The 6,553-nt window shown below is 32.7% G+C and overlaps 1 long non-coding RNA gene across 1 annotated transcript; it reads right to left on the minus strand.

The window, feature by feature from the left end:
* Nucleotides 1-1,628: 1,628 nt before the first annotated feature.
* On the minus strand, nucleotides 1,629-2,997 carry LOC136986451 (uncharacterized). The gene is made up of 3 exons (XR_010882487.1): nucleotides 2,804-2,997; nucleotides 1,927-2,064; nucleotides 1,629-1,859 (listed from the first exon to the last, which is right to left on the minus strand). It is a non-coding gene; the product is annotated as an uncharacterized lncRNA (long non-coding RNA).
* Nucleotides 2,998-6,553: the final 3,556 nt, after the last annotated feature.

Here is a 6,553-nt window from a genome sequence, read left to right on the forward strand (position 1 = left end):
AGATGGACGAGGTAGTTAAGGCATCAGCCCACTGCTCTGGGGATCCAAGATTGAATTCAGGTGGTCAAAAAAGATTTACTCATGGATCAGGTAAAAGATGAGCTCTTCAAAAAATTTGCAAGGTCCCTACTGTTTTCCATTAAAGTACTGCAAGTTAGCTTATATTTTCTGCAAGATCCTAGTAACTGAAAAATTTGGTTTGATCAGTCAGATGGCTTAGAAGTGTACAGAGAACATACAGGCAACAAATACACTATTTCTTATATGTAATTAAAACATAATTAGCAAATTCTGAATTATAAGTCAATATTGAAGATGATGATAATAATTAATATAATGTGTAGCAAATCAACAACAAGAAGATCTTATGGATTTTATACATTATCAATACTACACCTTAAATTCTTGTATAGAGTTAATTTTCTTCTTTTCTGTATTGTTGGCATGCCATTAACTTCTCATAGATGTGCTAAAAAATTTCATTAGATAATGCTAATAAAATATTTGTATACAGGGTGGGCAGCGAAAACGAAACGGCAGAGTGTTCGTGTTCGTCCAATCAAATCGCTCGGACAGGTCGATTTTATTCTCGAGGGAACATCTTATGCAATAAAGTTTTTGCAAATCTGAATATTAACTAAACAAACATTTTTTTTCCGAAATAAATGTTTGTTTACTTAATACAAAATAAATGAGTTTTTAAATTTTTTTGTTGTCTGTTGTATTCAGAATCGCAAAAACATTATTGCAAAAGATGTCCCCTCGAGAATAAAATCGACCTGTCCGAGCGCTTTGCTTGGACGAACACGAACACTGCCGTTTCGTTTTCGCTGGCCCACCCTGTATATAAACTTATATAGAAAAAAGATATATTGCTACTAATGTATTCTATAATAGAGAGTAACTTATAAAAACCTCTACAATTATTTTATTTTCAAGATAAATTGTTACATAGAAATGATTTTCATTCATTATAACTATAAGTATTTAAAAATTACTAACCAGTAATGACTTTTCCAACAAATCTATTGACTTGAAAATTCTTCTAGAGATTAATAGTTTTCCCAAATTTTCTCTGGAATCTTCAGATAAAAATTTATTATGGTTTTTATAAATAAATGAAAAAACATATTAAAATAATTAATAAATTAAAAGTTTTACTTAAAATGGCTGATAGTATTTTAATTAAAATTATGTATACACTGTATTTTTTAATTGGCCTATCAGTGAACGTTTTAACTGTTTTACATAATTCTGCAGAGACGTAGTCTCAATAAAAGGGTGTCTGTGCGAACAAACACTGTTCTGGGTGATTAGACATGGCGGCAAGAAAGACCACTTAGTTTTTTCAAATTTTTACCTAATAAGCAGTCGTAGAAAATATCTTGTGGGCAATAACAGACGAATTTATCTGCTAAATCATTCAATCCCGCATCATCCAAATCTCGCAGAAGTTCTAAGAGTTCATCGGCGTATAATAGAAACAATGATTTAAAAGCTTCTATAAACCTACGAATTAATATATATTCCTCTTCTGATTTCTTTCCTGAAAGATCATCAGATAAATATTAAGATTCGATCATAAAATTTTTGTATTAATTAATTTTTGAATCTTTCTTACCCAATTTCGAAGACTTGCAATATTTTAGTACTGAAATGTAACTGTTAATTCTGAGTTTCTTGAATTTGTTACAACATGGTATTAAATATTTAATTATTTTAAAGAATTTTACGATGTCATCGTCTCCTTTCTGGTAGGGGAATAAGGTAAAATGTTCGAATTTGAACTTATTGTCAGCATATTTGAATGCGAAGTCGAGTAATACGAATTTGAAAAACTTCACTTCATCCAGAGTTCTCTAAAAATTATTTAACGGGTTAATTTATCAATTGTTTTTAAATTTTACGAGTAAACTTTATACTCACCAAAAATTCGGAATTTATATATTCTGTAGAGAATTCATGAACAAAAGATTCAACGTTTTCTATCATACTCATTGTGATAAAACATTTCATTTTATTCTTGTCATTCAGGCGCAAAAAATAGGAGCTTTCGGACATTGCCTAAAAATGAACCTTACCTACTTAAGATTATTTATTAAATTTTTGCATACTTATTATGTATAAAAATATTACTAAATTCTAAAATATACTCATGTATAATCACACGATAAGAGAGTATTGAGATATCCGCTTTCGAATTTGGTCCTTTTTTTGAGCGTGTTCGTCATTCGATTCACATTCAAGCAAATTAAACCGATTCCTGAGAATAGTACTGAAATCAGCTTGATTTACATGGCTATGATGTTTGGAACATGCAAAGCACTTCCCATTATAAAAATGAGACAATCCGGATGAAACTCGAATCCGGACTCTAGGAGTAAGCCGATGCCCTGACTACAAGGCCATTTAAACATATTTTAGCATTCGGTAGAGAAATTATAAAACAAATTCAGTTACTAGACTTAATTTGCAACTTAATTGCAAAAAACCAAAATGATGTCATTATTACAAATGCTAGCATATCACGTAATTTGCAAATAATGGAGAAAATGTCTAATGTTGAAGCAGAGATAAAGAATTAATAACATTATTAATATATAACTTAATTTAATTTTAATTAAAATAATAATTTTGTGCGAAATTTGGGCTATGATAGGTTCGTATACTAATGAAGGAATTAATATTATGGAAGTGCCTCTAGTTGTTACATAAGAAATTTTTTAATTTCAAATTAATACGTGTGACATGAATAACTACAGATTATATCTGTCAACTACAATATTAAAATAGGAAAACTTACAAAATATATTTTTCTTCGGAATTTTTTGCATCGAAGAATTCCAGGAGATCGAATGGATTCCAAATTCGATTTCTTAATAACGTATAAAAGTTTTAAATTTGCTTCTGTATTAACTTCGGATTCATTTTCAGAAACATAATTTTTTTCCTCGGATTCCGTGTCCGAATCGATGCTCTCCTCCTCCATATCATCTTTAAAATGAAATCAAATTGATTATAAATACGTATAAAAGATTAAGCAGAAATACTCGCATTGGCCAAGTTAAAAACAACCAAAATTTGAATTGTAATGTTTGTGTTTATTTCTTTCTTCCCAGTCAACCACTGCTAGTTGCCTGGAAAGAAATACTGTTTATACTAATGTCACCGTGAAAACTCTCCGTGCTGGTAATCTGCAATCAAACTATACAAAGTTTAAACCTTGTATAGTTTGGCAGTGAAGGGAAGTGTATTAACACCTAAATAGCGACTCGTGAAAGTTCTCCCGGGAGGCACCCCTCCTTGACAAATTGCCACGTGTTGCCCACCAAACTAACAACGTAATTAAATGCCATACGGGTTTTACAAGTGGACAATCGTGTTTTGAGGAATTGAGGAACAAAATTGCTTGTATTGGCCCCCTCTTCCACTCATTTCATTTTGTCAGTCTAATTTCATAACACCCTGTAAAATGTAAGAGTTTATAATAAAACATTCCTGAAAAATCTTCATTATTCGCCTTACTCAACTTTAAAATTTCGCTATTTTAGTTTTATATTTACGTTTTTAGTAATTCGGTATCTAATTAGTGTTACTTTTTGGCCTTTTAATTTTTTAAATAATAAAATTTTTTTTAAATAATAAAAAATTAATGTGTGTTTTGTGTATATAATTATAATTTAAAAAATGTAAATGCTAGTAACAAGTAAAGCCGGATGCACACATGCGGCGCGGCAAGGAAAAGCGGCAGAATGACGTCACTTTTAATTATTATGCCTTTGTGTCCTTAATTATAGCTTAAATTTATCTTTGTATACTAAGTACAGTACATTTATCAATTAACAGGACTTATTATACTGGAAAATTATGGATGCAGATATTTAGTCTTACTGATCAGAAATATTATAAAAATAAAAAATATAAAAAAACTAAATAAAAAATATTATTTCTGATCAGTAAGACTAAATATCTGCATCCATAATTTTCCAGTATAATAAGTCCTGTTAATTGATAAATGTACTTAGTATACAAAGATAAATTTAAGACGTCACTTTTTCTCGCCGCAGAAGTCGATTTTGTGCCGCTTTTCTCGTGCTGCAAAAGTTGGTTGAATTCTACTTTTGGCGGCGGTCGCCGCCAAGAGACGTTTCTATCAGCCAATAACAGTTCGTCTGGTTGTCACGTGAGAAAATACAACCACGTGGTGTTTTAATGGCGGAAAGTTCGACGCGGTTAACCGAGATAACAAACAGAATGAAGAGGAAAGGATAATAAATTTGGTAACATTCTAGGAGGGGAAGGGGGGGTTAACCCCCCCAAACGATAGACCCCCTGTGCGATCAAAAAATGTCTAATGAACCACACCCCTACGGGCGACCCCTCACGAGATATAGCCCCCCCAAAATCGGGCCGCGCGAGATCGCGGCGCGCGTCGCTCAGCGCGCGCGTCTCCCTGCTAAGCGCTCGCGTCGCTCAGCGAACGTGATAGCGATATGAAGCACACGCGACAAAACGTACGTCATTTCCGGTCACGTGACTCCGCAAAATGGAAAATATAAAATCGTTTATATATAGTCACTTTTGAAGGTTAGTGTAGAATCTGTTTTCTTCGCCTTTTACATCGGCAGTTAGAATGTATAGTTCTTTTCGCTTAGCAGCGCGCCAGTCAATTGACGTGATCTAACTCACGTGTATTGGGTTGATAATCGGTTCAGATAGCCTTTACCCATTTGGGTAATCCTATTTCACACTGAGTACGATTATATGTCGGTGGCCGACTCGTAAGGACCAATCGTAACGGGTGTTAGAAATCGTTTTAATATGATCTTATTTCGTTTATAAATTCTTACGAAAAGTCTAAATAATACCATCTTTTCTCGTTACGTCGATAATGTTTTTTAATATAAGGAAATGGTTAGTAAGTTTACAAGCGGTTACAGTGGCAGTCGCGCGCGATATCCTAGCAAAGCGACGCGAGCCGCGACCTCACGCGCGATACTCTTAGCAGAGCGACGCGCGCCGCAATCTCGCGCGACCCGATTTTGCGGGTAAATAAAAATGCGTATTATTTTCGTTAAAGTTATTTATTAATAATTATCTACGTTATTGAAATATTAATATAGCCATAAAAATGGTTGGAATTCGAAACCAACGAATAAATTATTGCTTTAAGTAATCTTTATAACAGAAACTAAAAATAGTATCGATATTTTAATTTATTTTATTATATACTATAATTAATATTAATAATCGAAGACTTAGAAATCGTTTAATTCTATTAAATTGTCCTTTCTTTTAAACTGCTCGAATTGCCCTTTCTTTTTCCTTTACTCGGATCGAGTCGATTAAGCCTAAAGCTGTATTAAAAGCGGTATTAAAGGTGGTCGCTCTCGCTCGTTTACCTCGCTTTCGTTTCGAAGAATAATTGGTAAGGAGGGGGGACCCCCCAAATTATAGACCCCCCTGTGCGAAAACAAAGGGAAAAACAAAATTTTGGTATATTACGTAGGTGTCACGTGACCGGGATGACGTAGGTATAGTCCTCCCGATTCGATGGCGCGGCCCGATTTTGGGGGGGCTATATCTCGTGAGGGGTCGCCCGTAGGGGTGTGGTTCATTAGACATTTTTTGATCGCACAGGGGGGGGTCTATCGTTTGGGGGGTTAACCCCCCCAAACGTCTTCACCCACGTGGTATTCGGGAGCTTTCTCGTTCTCGTCTTTCCTCCTTCAGCTCTGACTCAAAAGTGACTCTTTGTCTTGGTTCTACCCCTGAGGGCTGCATACAGTCCTATTGTCCATAATGGGGTCACCTATTGTTAAGCCGTTAAGCACCGGTCAGGGAAGGGTTCCAGGAAGTAAAGATAATATGAATAGGAAAGAGAAGGAAAAATATATTCTAAGTTAAAATAAAATATAACTATATATTACACAAATGGCATTTAGCCACAATATATCTACTGACCAGGTTGTCATTTTGACATTTTAAGCATTAATATATAAATTTCAGTAATATTTTAAAGATCATTGACTGAGATTTTATATAAATAATAAGGTATTATTTTAATTGCATGTCTTAACAAATATTTTAATAATTTCTTTAATATATTTCAATAATAATAAATCTAATGTTTATGTAAAAAAAAAAATTGTTAAGTATGATTTATGCTGTTTACTTTTACGCATGAAATCAAATATGTATTTTTAGTCGGGAAATATATTTTGTAATGCTTGTTTTTATATTACTTTAATGTTGTTAATCATCATAAATTTTAATTATTTAATGTGTTTATCAGGTTTCTTTGAATTACATTAGTAATTATTCTAAAAATTTATTTAATTTATTCTAATTTTTTAAATGTTTTTCAGTAAATATTAATTTTTTTTAATTTAAAAAAGATTTTCTTCTGATTAAATGTAATCTTAACAGTTTTATTTGATATAAGAATAGTGATTCTGGATTTTAAGATTATGAAAAATAATTGCTTCAATAAAGTATGTTTTAACAAATTTTTGTGCTAGAAAGGGATGAAAGGTTCTCCTAGTGTTGAAGA

Source organism: Centruroides vittatus, unplaced genomic scaffold, assembly GCF_030686945.1.
Source record: "Centruroides vittatus isolate TY-2023 unplaced genomic scaffold, ASM3068694v2 scaffold_1025, whole genome shotgun sequence".
In the NCBI taxonomy this organism is placed as follows: Eukaryota; Metazoa; Arthropoda; class Arachnida; order Scorpiones; family Buthidae; genus Centruroides; species Centruroides vittatus.